Source organism: Carcharodon carcharias, chromosome 14 (assembly GCF_017639515.1).
Source record: "Carcharodon carcharias isolate sCarCar2 chromosome 14, sCarCar2.pri, whole genome shotgun sequence".
NCBI lineage: Eukaryota > Metazoa > Chordata > Chondrichthyes > Lamniformes > Lamnidae > Carcharodon > Carcharodon carcharias.
This window is the reverse complement of record NC_054480.1, coordinates 46,555,241-46,573,544: the sequence shown is the minus strand read 5'-3', so window position 1 is coordinate 46,573,544 and position 18,304 is coordinate 46,555,241.

Sequence of the window (18,304 nt, the reverse complement as noted above, 5' to 3'; positions counted from 1 at the left end):
CAGCTTGATCTGACTCCAGCTACCCTGCTCCTCAAGGAGTCAGCCAGGAGCCCTCAGGCACGCATAAGGAGGAGAAGCAACAGGTGCACACTCTGGGGCCATCAACCCAGGTACTCTGGGAGTGACCGGCCCATCCAAATCCCCTCTGCCTGTCACCTCCGCAGATCCAGCTCCACAGGCTGAGGAGGGTGCCACTGCCACACGGCACGACCCCAAAAGCAGGCTGGGGCCCACAAAGTCTCTGCCCTCCAGAGGGCGCCCACCAAAGTCAACACAGACAGGGCATCACAGTCAGCAGGCTGCCTCCACCTCCGCTGTGGATTTCAGGGGAGCTCCAAGTCATAGCAGCAGGGTTAGAAAAGTTAGGTAAAAGTAGTTGCACAGCCTGGGCATGGGTGTTGACCACTTGTATATCCTGTTCACTTTTGTCAATAAACTCCTAAGAATGTCACCCTGCCTGCGGCTCCTTGTTATGATGAACAGTTTTCTTGTCACTCAGATGTGAAAACTTTCTGCACAAGATAAAAGGCAGCTGTCTCAGTCCATGGCCTCTTCTCTGTGCTCTGTGCAGCCTTCAGACCACAGTGATGGTCCAGCCTCACATTCCCTGGAAACATTACTGATGCCTGCACCTCGGCGATGCTGGTCATTGCTGCCAGAATGTAGTGGGCAGGTGTCACAGAGTTCTCTCATACTCTCTGTGTGTTCTCAGCACCTTGAAGGTGCGGCTGGCCCCCATCTACGGCCAGTGATGCTGTGCACCAGCTCCTGAAGAGCTAAGGTGCTGAAGCCGGACACAGCATCAGATGCGTCTAAAGTTTCATGGCTGCGTCTCTGAGATGGTCCTGATCATGGAGCGCAAGCGAGCTGCCATTGATCAGACAAGAGTCAGACATTCTTAGAGACCATGTGAAGATCTATGGAGTGTCCTCACTGCATGTTGTCTTCATCCTCCTGCGCTTGAGTGACTATTAGTGCCTGCACTGCACCTCCCTGAAAGGAGCGTTCTCAAAGGGTATTGATGCTGCCATAAGCTAGACTGGAGTCAAACGTTCACAACTGTGCTGGAGGATCTATGGGGACACCTCACTGCATGTTGTCGTCAACCTCCACAAATCTGGCAGCTATGAAGGCTTCCCGAATGTGCCTGCCTCACCTAGCCAAGGCAAGAGCCTCATCCCAGTCATTGTCACCACCGATGACCCCCTCACCCTCATCCCCGTCGGCCTCCTCCTCTTCGGAGGAGATGTGCAGCTCCTCCAACCCCTCCTCAGCCAGCTCATTTCCCCGTTGCAGCGCCAGGTTGTAAAAGCACAGCAGATGACAACGATGCATGACACCCTCTGCGGACTGAATTGCAGGGCTCCACCAGACCGGTCCAGAGACCGGAACTGCACCTTCAGCATCCTGATGGTCTGCTCCACCAAGTTGCGAGTTGCTGTATGAGCCTCATTATAGCGTTGCTCTGCTGCAGTCGGATACTGCCACACGGGTGCCATCAGCCATGGCCTCTGCGGGTAGCCCTTGTCCCCAAGGAGCCAACCCTGCAGCCTCTATGGACCCTGGAAGAATTCAAGGATCTGCGAGCGACTCAGGATGTAGGCGTTGTGCACACTCCCTGGAAACCGTGCACATATCTGCAGGATGCATTTCTGGTGGTCGCATACCAGCTGCATGTTCAGTGAGTGGAAGCTTTTGTGGTTGATGAAGTCCACCAAGTGTAGCGACAGAGACCTGAGCACAGTCAATCGCACCCTGCACCTGTGGGAATCCCAAGATCAGGGTGAATCCAATAGCCCTTGCATCCTGGCTGTATTGGTCCCGGGAGAAATGCACAAAGTTGTGTGCCATGGAGAAGATGGCATCCATGACCTCATGGACGCATTTGTGGGTGGCGGATTGTGATATCCCACAGAGGTCATGTGTGGAGCCCTGAAAGGAGCCACTGGTATAGAAATTGAGCGCCACAGTCACTTTCACAACACTATCAGTGGATGCCCTCATGCCCCCTTGGCACCAAGTCCTGCAGTAAATGGCAGCTGTGAGCCACCAGGTTCCTGGACATGTGCAGTCATTGGCGACACTGGTTCTCAGTCACCTGGAGGAATGGCAAGTGGCTTCTTGGGTCTATAGACCCAAGGCACCGAATAGCCATGGCTCGCTGTCGCTCCTGGGCAGCGAGTGTGGGAGCCCCTGATGCCCCTTCATGAGGTTGCTGCTCCTGCCTTTACGTGGCCAGGCACCTCAGTCACTCTCTCCTTTATCTTCTATGGTCTCTGTAGGCCATCAGGCATACAGCTAGGTCGCCAGGATCCATGATCCTGATGTAGTCCTCCTGCAGCATGAAAGGGAGAGAGGGATGTGGTTAGCATGGCTGTGCTTAGCACCTTTCCTGGCCTTGTGTGACCACCCCTTAGTGCTTCCCGGAGAGTGCTGGTCATCCCTCGGATGGCCAGAGATGAGCGCACTGCATGGCTGCCCTGTCAACCTGCAACATGGAGGAGACTGCTCCTAACCAGGATGCTGAGATTGCAAGGGGCTGTGAGTATCTCCAGCAGTGACAGCTATATGGCCGACGTTGGCGAGGAGATTGTACAACGTGTGCAGCCCAACTGCTCTATGGTCACCTAAAGTGGTGGTGGACTCAAATCTGTGCCAGGAGGGCAAAGTGGTTGGGGGGGGCGCCGTCAAGGTATGGAGGGCTTGGTGGCCTTTTGGTGCCTCCACATTGCTTGCATGGGCAGGCAGGCTAGGAGCCCGACCCCAATCATACCAAAAAGATAAAAGCAAAAAACTGCAGATGCTGGAAAATCAAAACAAAAATAAAAATACCTGGAAAAACTCAGCAAGTCTGGTAGCATCTGTGGAGAGCAACACAGTTAATGTTTCGAGTCCTTATGACTCTTCAACAGAACTAAGTAAAAGTAGAAAAGAGGCTAAATATAAGCTGGTTTAACGGGTGGGGGGTGGGACAGGTAGAGCTAGGTAGAGGACCAGTGATAGGTGGTGATAGCCAAAAGATGTCATAGACAAATATCTCTATGTCATAGACAATCATATCACTGTGGCTGCGCCTGAGTTGTCTCAGTTGCAGAGGCATGGTCAGTTTATACAGGTGTCCCAAATGCATGCCCGCTTGCCCCATTTCCCCTGACCCCCTCCTCACATGCGATGCAGCGCCAGGGCAGCATTTGACGCCCCCCCTCACGACAATGGTCGCCTCCAAAGCTCATTAGCTCTTTCCCCCAGACACCCCACCCCCTGAGCAGTCGCCTCCGAGGCTGGCCAGCACTTTCCCCCAGACATACCCACTCCGCGTCAGCAGTCGCCTCTGAGGCTGGCCAGCAGTTGCCCCCGGAAACCCTTCCCCACCACCCCCCCTCACCAGTAACCCCCAGGGCCAGGCATCAGTTGCCCCTACCGCCCCAGCGCCCCTGAGGCCTTTAAACAATAGGTGAGCTGTGGAAAACGCTGCTGCTCACTCACCTCAGTTCCCCCAAATTGAAGGCCGCCAAGTGCATGTCGCCTGTGTGCTGTTGTGAAACATGTTGGCATGCTTTCCTGCATGGGGTTCCAAGAGCCTGGTGGGATGGTCTTTTAATTATATGCTAATGTATTACAATTAGCTCCCCGCCAACCGATGGCAGGAAACGTGGCCTGCCGTCAGCGGGCTGAGCAGACGATCACAACCTGCCTTCACAGTGTCGTGAAGCAGGTCGCACCATATTTTCTGCGCATGCCACCTATCATGCCCGCCGCCAGTGGGCTCACAATTCCACCCAGTGTTATTGTAAACAGAATTTGCGGCGAAAATAAGAGGTAATGTTAACCTGTCAGGCAAGAAATCGGCAGGTTCAGTTTGGCTGCCTATTTCATATCCTGCCTGATTCTACTCTTGATGAAATTCAATGTAAAGTAGAACCTCCCTCTGTTCCTAGCGTTGTGTCTTAAACAAATCCCAGAACAGTTTCTCAAGAATGGTACAAATTTTGCAGAAATAATCCTAGGCTTTGAATTTCTACTGATTGATATTAACACAATGCTTAACACGTTGGCAAAATTGTTGTATCTGCTATTTGAAACATGTTCTCTGTTTCATTAAAATCGCACCCATTAGCTTTACACAAATGATTAACCAATAACCAAAATGAAGCACTCAGCTATATTTTATCTACCCTGAGTAGATTGAGTAACCTCCTCCATTAGATTTGACCTTTATATCATACACTCAGTTACTTTATTGTCTTGGATCAACAGGTGAGCTCTGTAGCATTGAAACACAGGCATTATTTCTAATTTCGACATTTATTAAATATTTTAAAAATATCAATGTAATTTTAGAATTTAAAAGTGAAAAACTAAATAAAATGGACCCCTTCGATTAGATGCCACAAGATTGGTGTGCCTAATGTCCCAGTGCCTTACCAAATCATAAAAGATCCAAGATCCCATTCCTGATCTTTGCTAGACCAGAGGTTGGGGTACTATAGTTAGCCTTGGAGCCCTTTGCCTCAGGAGCAGGTCAAAATTCAGTCAATTTTCCTGCTGCTAAATACTCTCCAGTGTCAACTGCTGCAAAGTGCGCTTTTTAGATATTGAGTGAAAAAGTGATTAAGCTCAATTGTGATTCCCATCATAATTAAATTGCTCACTTTCACTCAAACCCTAGACTTATTGTTGTAAATATCTAGCTCATAGTTCAGGTGTTTTAGAATATAATTTTTAGTTTAAGGAATTAATATTCCAAGTGTAGAAAATGGGGGTATCTGGTTGAGAAACTGGTAATAACCCTGGGGTGAACACAATTCAAAAAAGCTTAGAGTTTATTGCACTTAAAAGGTTTAGGTTATTTTGATTTAAGAGATTAACGGTTTGAAAGGTAAGATCATGAAGCAGCAGGTGGGCTTACTTAGCTAAGGAACTGAAGAACATGGGCCTAAATTATAGGCCCTTGGCGGGTGGGCGTGATCAGTGGGCCCGTGACCAGTCAGGAAACGGGTCGCTACCCACAATCGGCTCCCAACCGCATTTCACGCTGCCTGGCTAATTAAGGTCCGCCCAGTGTGAAAAGGGTCTTCCCAATGGTCGGGAAGTATGGGCAGGGGCAGGGGCCTGTCAACTGCCAGGTCCAATGGAGACCCAGCAACCAGTTTAAAAATGGCACAGGCAACTCCTTAAAGTCTGCCAAGGAAGAACATATTTGGACCCTTGTGAACACCGAAGTTACGGTATCAAGTGTGGCTGGAGACAGGTGGGAGGGCAGAGCAGGTGGGCACTCGGGGCCCCCGGTTTCCAGATGAGTGCCTCACCATCATCTTGGAAGTGGTGTCTGCCAGGAGGGACATCCTTGTTCCCAGAGATGGAAGGAGGAGGCCACCACACCTCAGAAAAAAATGCTTAAGGGGAGGTGGCATTGGAGGTCAGCAGCCACGACGTTGTGCAGCACACATGGGTGCAATGCCACAAAAGGTTTAGCAACCTGTTGCGCTCGGGAAGGGTGAGCCATGTGCTGGCTTGGATCACTGTGTTGAAGAGTTAAAGTCTGGCTGCGCCCCCATGGAGCTCAGGAGTCTGAGTGCCAACTGTCAATGATGCCAGAGCTGGCCAAGGGTGTGACCCCTGGCTGCCTAGACTGAGTGCCTTACGGTTCAAGGGCCACGACTCGGATGTGCCCTGCAAGATATTCCTCAGTTGGCCAGGCTGCAATGGCGCTGAAAGTAGAGAGTGGACTAATCCATGCTCCTCTCTCCTTTCAAGAGAAGATGATCCATAACAATATTGAAAAGGTCACAGACAAGCGGAGGCCCCCCAAACCTTCTAATCCTAACCAGGACACCTTGGAGTTGGAGAGGCACCACACACCTCGGTCAACCAGCCATGGAGAGGCTGGGGTGTCAGACAAAGGTGAGTGCAATGCGCAGAGGTGAGAATTTCGGATGGTGCAAACATTCTTGTGTAGTCTTACCATTGATGGGAGCCTCAAAACTGGAGTCCCCATTGATCATTGACAGACAATGGCACCATGATGCAGATCTCAATTGTCTCACCAGGGTGCCTGGCATGCACAGTGACAGTGTGATGACTTTAACTAATGACATGTTGTTATTCTCCTTAGATTCGCCAGCACGCACTCAATCGCAGGACCCCAAAGACTCTGACTTGACGTCAGAGGACCGCTAGGCTTCACATGCATCACACCCACTCTCTGAACCAGGCACCAGTGCAGATACCAGCACCTCAGTGGGCATTAGATCCTCGGCTAGAATGTCAGAGCACAGCGGTGAGGGCACTTCACACTCGCTTGAGGAGCAAGTGGAGGCAGAGAGTGCTGGAGCCCAGGACTATGCTCAGTTGAAGGCAGATGATGAGCCTCTGGAGTCGTCCATTAGGCAGAAGATGCTGGATATCCAGCGGGATGTGCGGGAGGATCTGGTGAAGATCCATGAGGGTATGCGTGCCATGGTCTCTGTTGTGGAGGAGCCCATTCAGAGCATGAGCACTGCATTGACCCTCATGGCCGAACGCACTGCCTCCTCCATTGAGTGTCATAAAGATATAATAATTTCCATAATGTTATTGGAATTTATTGTAAAATAGAGTAAAGGTGGGATGTGTCCACGTGTGTGTGTGTACGTGAGAGAGACGTAATTGAATTAGAGGCAGCTAATCTGGATTCTTTGATGTAAGAAGAGAAGTTAGGTTTGAAATGTTAATTATATAAACATGGGGAAGTTTAGACATTTTTAAGTGAGCCAGACTAGATTGTTTTCAAAAGTGGGAATGAAATGTGTCACCTAACCAGGTGAAGTTTAAAAAAGTGTACTTATGTTTCCCAAAGATTACTGGTAGAGCTATGAGAAATTTTTATTATCAGAAAGATAAAGTCCAAAGACATAGTGAAACAAAGGGGATTTGCATTCAGAGGAAAATATATATAAAGGAAAGAAGACTGTTTGTAGGGGAGGCAGTTTAAGATCCAACAAGCATGAAAAGGCTACAGCCTCTATGTACCAAACTGCTGCCTCCAGGGACTGAAGTTTACAGAACTCAGTTTGAACCCAACCTGTTCAGGATATAAAAACAAAAAACTGTGGATGCTGGAAATCCAAAACAAAAACAGAATTACCTGGAAAAACTCAGCAGGTCTGGCAGCATCGGCGGAGAAGAAAAGAGTTGACGTTTCGAGTCCTGTTGAAGGGTCATGAGGACTCGGAACGTCAACTCTTTTCTTCTCCGCCGATGCTGCCAGACCTGCTGAGTTTTTCCAGGTAATGCTGTTTGTGTTCAGGGTATCATGTTTCTGTACCTGGGTCTTTTAAAATCTAAGTGTCTTACTGTTACCTTAACAAAAGTGTAACTGGTAATCAGATCAAGTAGGAGATTTAGAAGTTATCATAGCAGGAATTTGTAGATCTAAAAACTTAAAAACCATTTATCTTATTATAAATGTTTAATCTAGTTTTGTAAAACCTATAAGAGTTGGTGGTCTCATTACTATTGAATTCAAGGCATGCATCTTGAAATTTATACAAACTGCAAAACAAATTGTGGTAGTTGTTTCAAGTTTCCATTTGGGATTTGAACAACTCAGCATTTACCATCAGCTGTGAAATAACATCGAGAGTGGTGACTCATTTTTTTTCAAATTCATTCATAGGTGTGGGCATCGCTGGCTAGGCCGGCATTTATTGCCCACCCCTGATTGCCCTTGTTCAGAGGGCATTTAAGATCAACCACATTGCTGTGGGTCTGAAGTCACACTTACATCAGAACAGGTAAGGATGGCAGATTTCCTTCCCTAAAGGAAGGACGGCTCGCTGTGGCTCTTGGCCTTTTCTAAAGAACATTAGTGAACTAGATGGCTTTTTACAACAATCCGCAATGGTTTCATACTCATCATCGGACATTTCAATTCCAGATTTTTTATTGAATTCAATTTTTATCATCTGCTGTAGTAAGATTCAAACCTGGGTCCCCAGAGCATTGTCCTGGATTACTAGTCCAATAACAAAGTACTATGCCACCAGCTCCCCTCATGGACAGGTAGCTCCAAGAACCGCGTCAGTGCCAGTGTGTGAGATGGATGAGGCACACAGTATCCCATTTAGATGCTCATCCATCAATGGAGAGCAGGGAGATCCAGTGCAAGCTGCTTGTCATCTCTACGGGCTCCTCTCAGGGCGCTCTGGATAACGGCATCTCCTCCTCCACCCCTCTGCCAGTGACTGTGGCATCTGATGAGGCTGCACTAACTGGGGAGATGCCAGCCTTGGAACTGACCATTCCCTCCCAAGGGCGACCAGCACAGGCTCCAGAGGACAACTGCCAAGGTCATCAAGGTCAACAGGTCAGCAGGCCATTGTCTCCAATGCTGCTGCCACCAAGGGTGGGGGGGGGGGGGGTGGGTGGCACCAAGATGTAGCCTAAGATTCAGGTACCATGAGCACGAGAGGGACTGGACACGGGTGATCTTCTGTGTATACTGTTTCGTTAATGTTTATTGGTCTGAGAATGAAGACCAGAGAAGGTTATGTTAATATTTTTAGATTGTCAAAATGAGATAAATTTTGTTCTTGTCATAAAGGCCTGGGTATGCTTCAGCTTTGTACTTTTGGTGCAGGGTTATGCCAGTACGTAATGCTGGGCGTGATTGGCTCTAAACTTTATTTCACAGGCACTGAGTGGACTTTGGGTTCAAACGAAAGGGTCATTTCAGACATCTAGGATGGAGGCGGCAGCCCTGGCATGAATTGGAAGCAGACCTTTGGCAGCCTAGCTAAAGGAGCATTGGATCAAGGCAACCCTGGTGTCCCTGCCTTCCTGAAGTATAGGGAGGTCTGTCTCCATGCCCTCAGCGTTCTCCTCACTGTGCTCCTCTTCTGACTCACTATTGGATTCATCATCTGTGGCCTATGGAGCTCCATCAAGATCGTCTTCCTCCAGTGGGTCCCCCCTTACCGATGCCAGATTGTGGAGAGCGCAGCATGCAACCACTATCAGTGACAGCAGCCCGGGGGGTATTGTAGTGCTCCGATAAAGGGTGCAGACACTGGAAGCGCATCTTCAGAAGACCTATGGTCTTCTCTATCATCACCCTGTGGAGGCATGACTCCTATTTTAACGCTGCTCTTCCTCTGTTGTTGGGTGGCAGAGAGGTGTCAGAAGCCACCTTTTCAACGGATAGACCTTGTCACCCAGGAGCCATCCGTCCAGTGGGGCTGGAGCACTGAATAGCCTCGGCACATGGGAGTGCGTGAGGATGAGTATCATGGAAGCTGCCAGGGTACCTTGCACAGACTTGCGGCATCTGTGTCCTGTGGTCACAAACTATCTGGACATTTATCGAGTGAAATCCCTTCCTATTGACAAAGGCACCTGGCTGACTGACAATTTGATGGCTACATCTGTGCAGTCGATTGCACCCTGGATGCGGGGGAACCCAGCAGTCACAGCAAAGCCTCTAGCTCACTAAGCCTGGCTGGCCTCGTCCGTACAGAAATGAATAAATGTCAATACCTGCCTGAACAGAGCTTCATGCAACTGTGGACTGCTGATCGGGATACTCCACAAAGATCCTCCACTGACCCCTGGAAAGAGCCGGAGGGATAGAAGTTGAGGGTCGCTGTGTACCTTCAGAGCCACTAGCATGGGGCTTCCACCCACATAGGTGGTGGTGATCCCGTGCCCAATCACCTGACAAATGGAGGTCACGGTCTCCCTGGAGAGGCGGAGCCTCCTTCGGAATTGCACATCAGACATATTGAGGTAGCTGCATTGTTGCCTGTAAACCCTGGCAACAGGATAGTGGCGTCTTCTGTGGCCCTTCTGCCTTGCACTACCCGCTGGTCCTGTACCACTTGTGCCTGCGCCTGTCCTCCCACAAGTCGCTCCCCTGGAAGCTGCAATGGGACACCTGGCCTCCTCTCCCTTCTGCCCCTCTCTTCCTCCTCAGGGGAGGTGCCTCCAGCGGAGACTGCAATCCCCATTCACAGGGTAAGGGAAGGATGTCTGATACTGGAAGGGGCCACATGGTCAAAATCCTCTGGGGACCTTGGAAACACAAATGAGTCCTGAAATGAAGTCTAAAAATGCTAAAATGGAGCTCAGAACTGAGATGAAGCTGTCACGTTCAAATAAGTAACCAGCAGCAAACTATCTCCTAAACTCTTCACTACTCACACTGCCAATGAGGCTGACCCTTTTTATCCTGCCATCGGATGAGGTTTTGCAAAATGTGGGCTGCCCACCTGCCTGTTTTGACTGGCACAGAATTGCACAGACAACGTAAAATCAGGTTCAGTTGTGTTTTTAATGGCCTTAAGTGGCCGCTTAATTGATGGCAGGCATAGCTCTGACACCTGCACTCGCCCACCGACCTGAAGATTGCGAGCACGCAGGATGATGTTGGTTCACTCACCTACGTCTTCTCGCGCTATTTCACGCGCAATCGTATCGGGCGCACACCCACCCATGAGGCATAAAATTCTGCCCATGACTTTTTCAGTTATTTCAGCCAAAGGATAAGCTATTCATCTGGTTTCCCATAATTAAGGAAAGCTTTGGAATTAAAAGATAGTTAAGTTGCATTTCTACCTGGAAACAGGCGGTGTGTGTCACATTGCCATGGAGATGGGTGGAGCTTAGTGAGATTCTTTGTTTTAAGTTTATCTCTGCGAATTTAGTTAGCATATAGCCAGCAGGCATGACTGGTCAATGTTTGGAAAAGCACCAAAGAGACTGACAGCTTTGGTTGTTATGTAGTTTGTAGCTCCTTGAAAGAAAAGAGATAAAGCCAGACCTACACCTGGAGTAAAGTAAATGCTAGATCTATCATCCATGACGCAGTCTGTGATTGAGAGCTGGTATTCAGTATAAGACAGAGTTGGAAAGGAGAAAAATGACAGGAAGATTTGTTTAGCTGGAAGCTAAAGGAAGAAATATACAATAACCCTCAATAATAGATAATGAGTTGCAACGTGGATTTTGCGTGGCATAGTGCTATTGTCACTGAACTAGTAATCCAGAGACCCAGGGTAATGCCCTGGGGACCTGGGTTAGAATCCCACCATGGCAGATGGTGAAATTTGAATTCAATAAAAATCTTGTATTAAAAGTCTGATGATGACCACAAAACCATAGCTGATTGTTGTAAAATGCTATCCGATTCACTAATGTCCTTTAGGGAAGGAAGTCTGCCGTTCTTACCTGGTCTGGCCTACAAGTGACTCCAGACCCACAGCAGTGTGGTTAACTCTTAAATACCATCTGAACAAGAACAATTAGGCAATAAATGCTGGCCTAGCCAGTGAGGCCCACATCCCATAAATGAATTAAAAAAAACTCAGCAAAGATAGCCGAAGTAAATGACAGTTAGTTAGGCCTGCACTGTAAGCAGGGTAAAAGCTAACTTCATCATTCACCACTTGGAATGCGGATAGGCCTTACTCTCAGTTTGGATTTCATGAAGGAAAAGAAGATCAAAGAGTGCCTACTTGGAAGCTAATGACAAAATCTACAGTGGTCCTCACGAAACCTTGTGGCAAAAGACAGCTACCAGCAGATTAGCTTGGAAGTTTTGAGAAAGTGACCAGAACAAGGGACTGAGGCATTCACAGTCAAGAGGTAAGTCAAGAGTCTTACCTCAGAGAATAGCTGGAACTGAGGAAAATTAAAGTGAATTCCATAGGACCGTGTCATAATTTTTGGTGGCCCCGGCAGAATCTTAAAGAAATTAAGATATCGTCACGTATAAGAGAATTCTTGTGGGAAGTTAGAAGTAAACCGGAGGGCATAGCAAATGTGGGTATAAGCTTTAGTGTTAACTTAATAATATTTGCTTGGTTTAATTTGTTCTACATACAATAAAGTTTGTGCTTTGTTTAAAAACTTGAAATGTGTGGAGTAGTTCTATTGGTTAAACCGCTGGGTGTTTGGTATTTCTCTTTAAAAGTTCAATGGTCCGTAACTGGATCATAACATTATGCAATGGTGACCTGAGTGAGGTGGTGGAAAGCATTCATACCTGTGCAATGAAGGAAAGAGGAGGGAGAAAGGGAGAGAAACTGGCAAGAGAGAACCAGGATGCCCTACAATAGTTATAGAACACTGCATCCTTCGTTGAAAGCTAACTAGGGAATTCAAATACACATATTGCTACCTAAGAAAACAACTTATTGCAAATAGTGATACAACAAAGTATGCATGAAAAAGAAGGAAAAATAATGCACAAGGTAATGTAGCAGCATTTGCCCATAATTCAAAGAGACATATTTCATAAAAAATGCCACTATTTCAATGTTACAGAGCTAAGCTGTTGATCCACGTCCAAAAATGACTGAATGTATGATATAATGGTCAAAGCTAATGGAAGGGAGTCTCACTGTACTCAGGGCGGTTGAAAAATAGTTGAAGGTTTTATTTAGTTCACTGGTTAATTATTTGTGCAAATTTTAATAGGTGTGTCTTTAATGAAATAGATAACGTGTTTCAAATAGCATACATGCAATTTTACCAATGTGTTAAGCATTGCATTAGCAATAACAATCAGTTTTTATGCAGCACATAGTTAGGATCTGGAATGCAACGCCTGATTCATTTGTGGCATTCTAAAGGGAATTGGATAAGCACAAGAAGAGAAAAAGAATTTCAGGTCTACAGGGGAGGTTTGGACAAGTGGGGCCAGCTGATTTGCTCTTCCAGACAGCTGACACAGATGCAACAAGCCAAATGGCATCCTTCTGTGCTGTAACCATTCTATGGGCTAGGTTTTACTGGCTGACCCTTGACTAAAAAGTCAGCTGGCATGTCCACCCGCCATACGGATGGCTGCCATGCAGCAATTTAAAATTGGGAGCAGCAGCGGAGAGACTTCTGCCCCCACCTCGGGAGGAAGTTATGCTTTAGAGAGCTGCCATTCATTAGGATTCCAGCAGCTCTGTAGTCCCAGCAGTGCCAGCCAGAAATGGTGGCCACAATGATGAAGAGGAGCCCAGACTCAGAGCTAAGTCTGCAGTATGCCAGGGCTAGGCTGGCAGGCCCTAATGAGAGCAGTGCGGGGTTGGGTTTGAGAAGCTGCAGAGAAGGGTAAAGGGGGAAGTATGACCTTGAGGGGTTGGGGGGTTGTCTCTGATGTGCACAGGGGGCCCACAAAGGAGGTCCACTCCACTTGCCTGACACCAGGCGGTGCATTTAAAGCTGCCAGGCTTCTCACATGGTGTGGGTCTCTTCCCACCATGGCTAAAATACCTGTGGGGGCAGGACAAGCCCTATGTGGCTATTAATTGGCCACCAAGGGCCTCAATAGGACCAAAGGCGGCGGGGTGGGGGGGGGGGGGGGCACGACATCCCTTTCCCCCGCCCCAGTAAAATTTCTGTCGGGGTGGATAGGTAGGCAGCAAAAAGGCCACCACTGCATTTTACAAGTTCTCCCCACCCACCTTTAAGCCACCAGCGGAGGAGCATAAAATCCAGCCTATGATTCTATGATTCATTGAAGCTTCAACACCAAATTCGCTTCTGCAAAATTGTAGCATTCTTGAAAAACTTCTGGGATTTGTTTAAAGCAACACTTTAGCAGGATATAGGGGAAGTTTTTATTTTACTTTGAATTTCATGGAGAGTAAAATCAGGCAGTGTATAAAATAAGCAGTCATATTGCATCCGCAGATTTCCTGCTTGGCAGGTTACAATTACCTCTTATATTTGCAACAAACTCTGTTCACAATTACAGTAATCGGTCCCTGCTTTTTGAGAACATCAGAAGAGTTCTTTCTTCTATCTTTCTTTCTATATATCGATTTTACTTTCAATCTTTGATCATGGATCATGCCTATCTATAAAACTGTCACTCAGCGTGTGCTTTAGATAGAATTGTACACAGCATTGCTAATACTTATGGTTACATTGATCATTTATTAATATCTCTCAGTATGGTGATGTACTCAATTCACAAGGATAGAGAGAAATGTTTACACCCCTTCCATCCCCAAGAATTGTGCACATTAACACGATAATGCCAAGTCAATAAATTAGCAAAATCACAATTGTTTGGTAATTTAAAAATAGCAAAGAAAAATGAAAATAAAAGTTTGCAGCTGTGATTTGTAATTGATTTCCATTAACTCTTGTGTCTGATATATACTATTAAATATTAGGGAAAATTCGCAACTCCTGTGTCCACATCAGGAAATTGTTCAAAGGGAATGTGGTTTGGAGATGAAGCTGCAACACTTTGAACAACACGTTCAGTGAATTTACTCAAAGGCAAGCTGTGATCAGATAGAGACCATGCATCAATGTAATATCAGATATTTCTCTCATTCCTCACTTGATACATTGAATAAAATGTTAGAATCCTCCAGCGCCTGAAGTGAGTGTATGAATTATGTGGGATGGCACCATGTAGTGTAGAACTGAGCCATTGAGACCAGGAAGAGCCCAAATTTGATTATTGAGCTACAGACTTAGACAATCTTAGCAGAAACAGGAATAGGGGCGCAGCAAGAGGCATTACCATTCTCAGATTAAGGACTAAAAAGAATTACATATGTAGGATTAAATAGGATGTACAGAACAGAAACAGGTCACTCAGCCCAACCAGTCCATGCTGGTGCTTATGCTGCATTCAGATTTCTATCTTTGCTCTTATAAACCAATCACCATAACCCTCTATTCCCTTTTCTCTCAAACGCCCGTCAAGCTTCCTATTAAATGCATCTGTGCTGTTCACTTCAACCACTCCCTATGATAGTGAGTTCTACATTCTCACCAGGGTGAAGAAGTTTCTTCTAAATCCTCTATTGGAATTTTTGATGATTATCTTATAGTATTAGCCTCTTGTTGTGCTCTTCCCACAAGAGGAAATGTTGACTATGTATCCACTCATAATTTTCATAACCTTAAAGAGCTCTATTAGGTTAGTCTACTTTTTCAAAAGAAAAGAGACCCAGCATATCAATCCTTTGCGAATATGTATACCCAAGTATTCCTGACATCATTTTTGTAAATCTTCTCGGTACCCTCTGCAGCGCTTCTTTATCCTTTTTCTAATATGGTAACCAGAACTGCACGCAGTACCGTAAGTGTGATCTAGCCAATGTTCAATACAGATTTAGCAAAACTTTCCTATATCAACCTTATCCCTCTAGAAATAAAGCCTAATGCTTGTTTTGGTGGCTTTACAATAATATGTTGTGGAACCAACTAGGAAATGAATTATTTTAGACCCGATAATGTAATGAAACATTAGGATTTATTAATGATCTCACAGTAAAGGATCATCCAGGGAAGAGTGATCATAACATGATGGAATTTCATGTTCAGTTTAAGGGGAGAAACCTGAGCCTGAAACTAGTATCTTAAACTTAAATATAGGCAATTCCCAAGGTTTAAAGACAGAGTTGACAGAAGTAGACTGGAAAAAATGATTAAAAGGTACAATAGTAGATAAGCAGTAACAGACAAGAATTAAATGGTAATGGGTTCTTTATTTGAAGATGGGACTATATATATATAATATTCACTGGGAGACCTTGAGGTACATGTCTGCCCTTGATCACTGCTGCTTGCAGACTGAGTGCAAGTCATGGGACTAATACATCACATTCTGTCAAGGTGGTAATGATTGACAGTAGTTTAAGATACACCCCTTAAAAGCTATATGTATATCATATCACAGCATTCCCTTTTTTTCCAAATAAAGGTCCTTTAAAGACTCAAACTATTTACATGAACAGCAAAACAAAATAACATTGTGGATGGATGTACTTTAACACAAAGGAAAAAAATTACAACTCTCTGAAATGCATCGGTAGTTTGCTTATCCATCCAGCTTTAGTTGATCTTTGCTGAAGGCTACAGTATATTTTCAGAATGCTGCTTAGGGGTGCTTTGTTTGTATTGTGTCTTAGACCGTGTTCTTTTCACAATATGACTGATCAGTGTTTCTGGTTGTGGGATTTCTCTGATTTGGCTTTTGTTTCATCACACTGCCTTGCCCTTTGAAATGATTTTGGTTCTGGGCATAGGCTGATGATTTCTGCTGGATTCTATGTTCCATCAGTTGGGTGCTGTATTCAAACTTTCTATCCTGTTTTTCGATCAAGGTGTCACATAATTCTAGGAGTATTGACACATGCTGACTGGGGAGGTTTATTTGCACTTGCCTGCTAAATTCTGCATTGGTTTCATAGTACAAAGTTTGACTCTTTGACTCTTGTGTCTCTAAGTCCAGCTTACAGTGAGACCTTCCAAACTCTGATTTAATTTCTGTTCCTGCTTTAACTTCACAGCAGATAAAAGTTTACTATTTAAGTTCTCCCAAATTTGAACAATCTTACCGGGGCCCAATGCCTGCTGGCTGGAGGGAGGTGCAATCCCATAATAAAGGTGCAGTATGTAGAATCCCTACAAAGCTGCAGAATCCTCACACCTGGTGAGGCTTGATAGTTGTTTCACTTTCACATCAGCTCTTGTCTTCTACTATGTTAAAAGGTTGAGGCTTGTATATTTTACAGTCAGATCTTCAAAAAGCCTTCCTGCTGCTCTGTCACCATGTTATGTCCTTCTTCTGTTTCCTGTAAACATACCAATCATACACGAGGGTTGGTGAAACTATAATGTGGGTTCTTTATTATCAGATAGGATTATATATATATATATATATATAATATTCACTGGGAGACTGCGAGGCACATGTCTGACCTTGATCAATGCTGCTTGCAGACTGACTACAAGTCTTGGGACTAATACATCACATGCTGTCAAGGTAGTAATGATTGACAGTAGTTTTAAGATATGCTTCCTAAGATGTATACACACATCATGTCACAACACCATGAGGGACAATGGGCAGCAAGGTTCTGCCACTGGCCCTGGTCCATCGCAATCTCTTTCGCTGCATCCCAGGTGGTGTCCCACTTTTGAAAGTCCTTCTTAAATGTACTTCACCAAGTTTTCTTCTTCCATCTGGTAGTGGCCATTCTACTACCAGTCTGGTGGAGCATATATCCGAGAGGAGAATTTTGTGTCCTGCCGGCCTCAGTTGTCTGTCACCATGTCCCACAGGTGCCCCTGATCAGCCCACTGCGGTACTTCTTCATTGGTGATGCTGGCCGGGATTTTCCGTGCCTACCGGCATCGGACATGTTCAGTGTGAGCGGACAATATAGTGCAATCGGTTTCAGGACGGTGTGAAACCAGTTTGCGATCATCCACTCAGCCTGCTGATGACAGGCCGCGTTTTCTGCCATTGGACATCGGGGACATCATTATAACACAAAAGCACATCATTATTAGGCCTGCCCTCCAGAGGGGAGGAAGTAAGGGTTGAGGAAGAAGTAAGAGTGGAGGAAGGAGTCAGGGAGGGGGGTAGGAGTAAGGCTGGAGGAAGATGTGAGGCTGGAGGAAGGAATCAGGAGGGCGAGGGATTAAGAATGGCTGAAGGGGTAGGTATGGAGGAAGGAGTCAGGAAGGGGAGGGACTAAGTGGGGGGTGGAGTCTGGGAGTGGAACAACCAGGGGGAAGGTATTCTGGGGGGAAGGGATACGAAGGGGGAAGAAGGGTGAAGGGGTTCCAGGAGGGGAAGGGGTGCAGAGGAGGGGTTGTGCAACAGAACATGCACGGAACATCCATGTCTGCCTCCTGGGGTGCGAACTGAGGGCGGGCATGGTATGGAGGTAGGGTAAGAATGACTGAGGGCACAGTGAGGCAGTAGGGTGAGGGTTTGACGGTAGCGATGGAAGGGACGGCGAGGGGGGCTGGTGGGTACTCGGAAGCAGACATGGACCCTGGTGGTGGGAAGGAGGAGGTCAGGGAGGTGAATGTGGATGGGGGTGGCATTTTCAGGAAGGAAGGGAACATGCGCATTCACCTGGTTATCCCTGAAGGAAAAGCTTTGTGGCTGGTAGGTTACAGAGGGGAGGTGGAAGGTGATGCTGGGGGGGGGTTAACTGTGATGGGGGAGGAAGTGGGTGGCTGAGGGAGGGGAAAAGATCAGGATCGCACTAAAAACCAAATCAAGACCATACTGTTTAAATCCAAAGTGAAACGATAGCCGTGGTGGGCGAGATCAGGTGCTGCCTGGGAGTGTGATCAGTGGGTGGGTTGAGAAGCAGGTCAGCTCAGATGGACAGCTGAAAGCGAACCCCAGCAGGCAGCATTGAAAATGCTCAGCACAGTGAGATTAGTGTGATATGAATAGGATCCGGGTACGTGGGAGACTGCCTGCACAAAGCTCCAAAAGGTCCTGCCACACACACACTTCTCCCTCCAGAATCACTCATGGGCCAGCTGCTCCCTCTGCTGT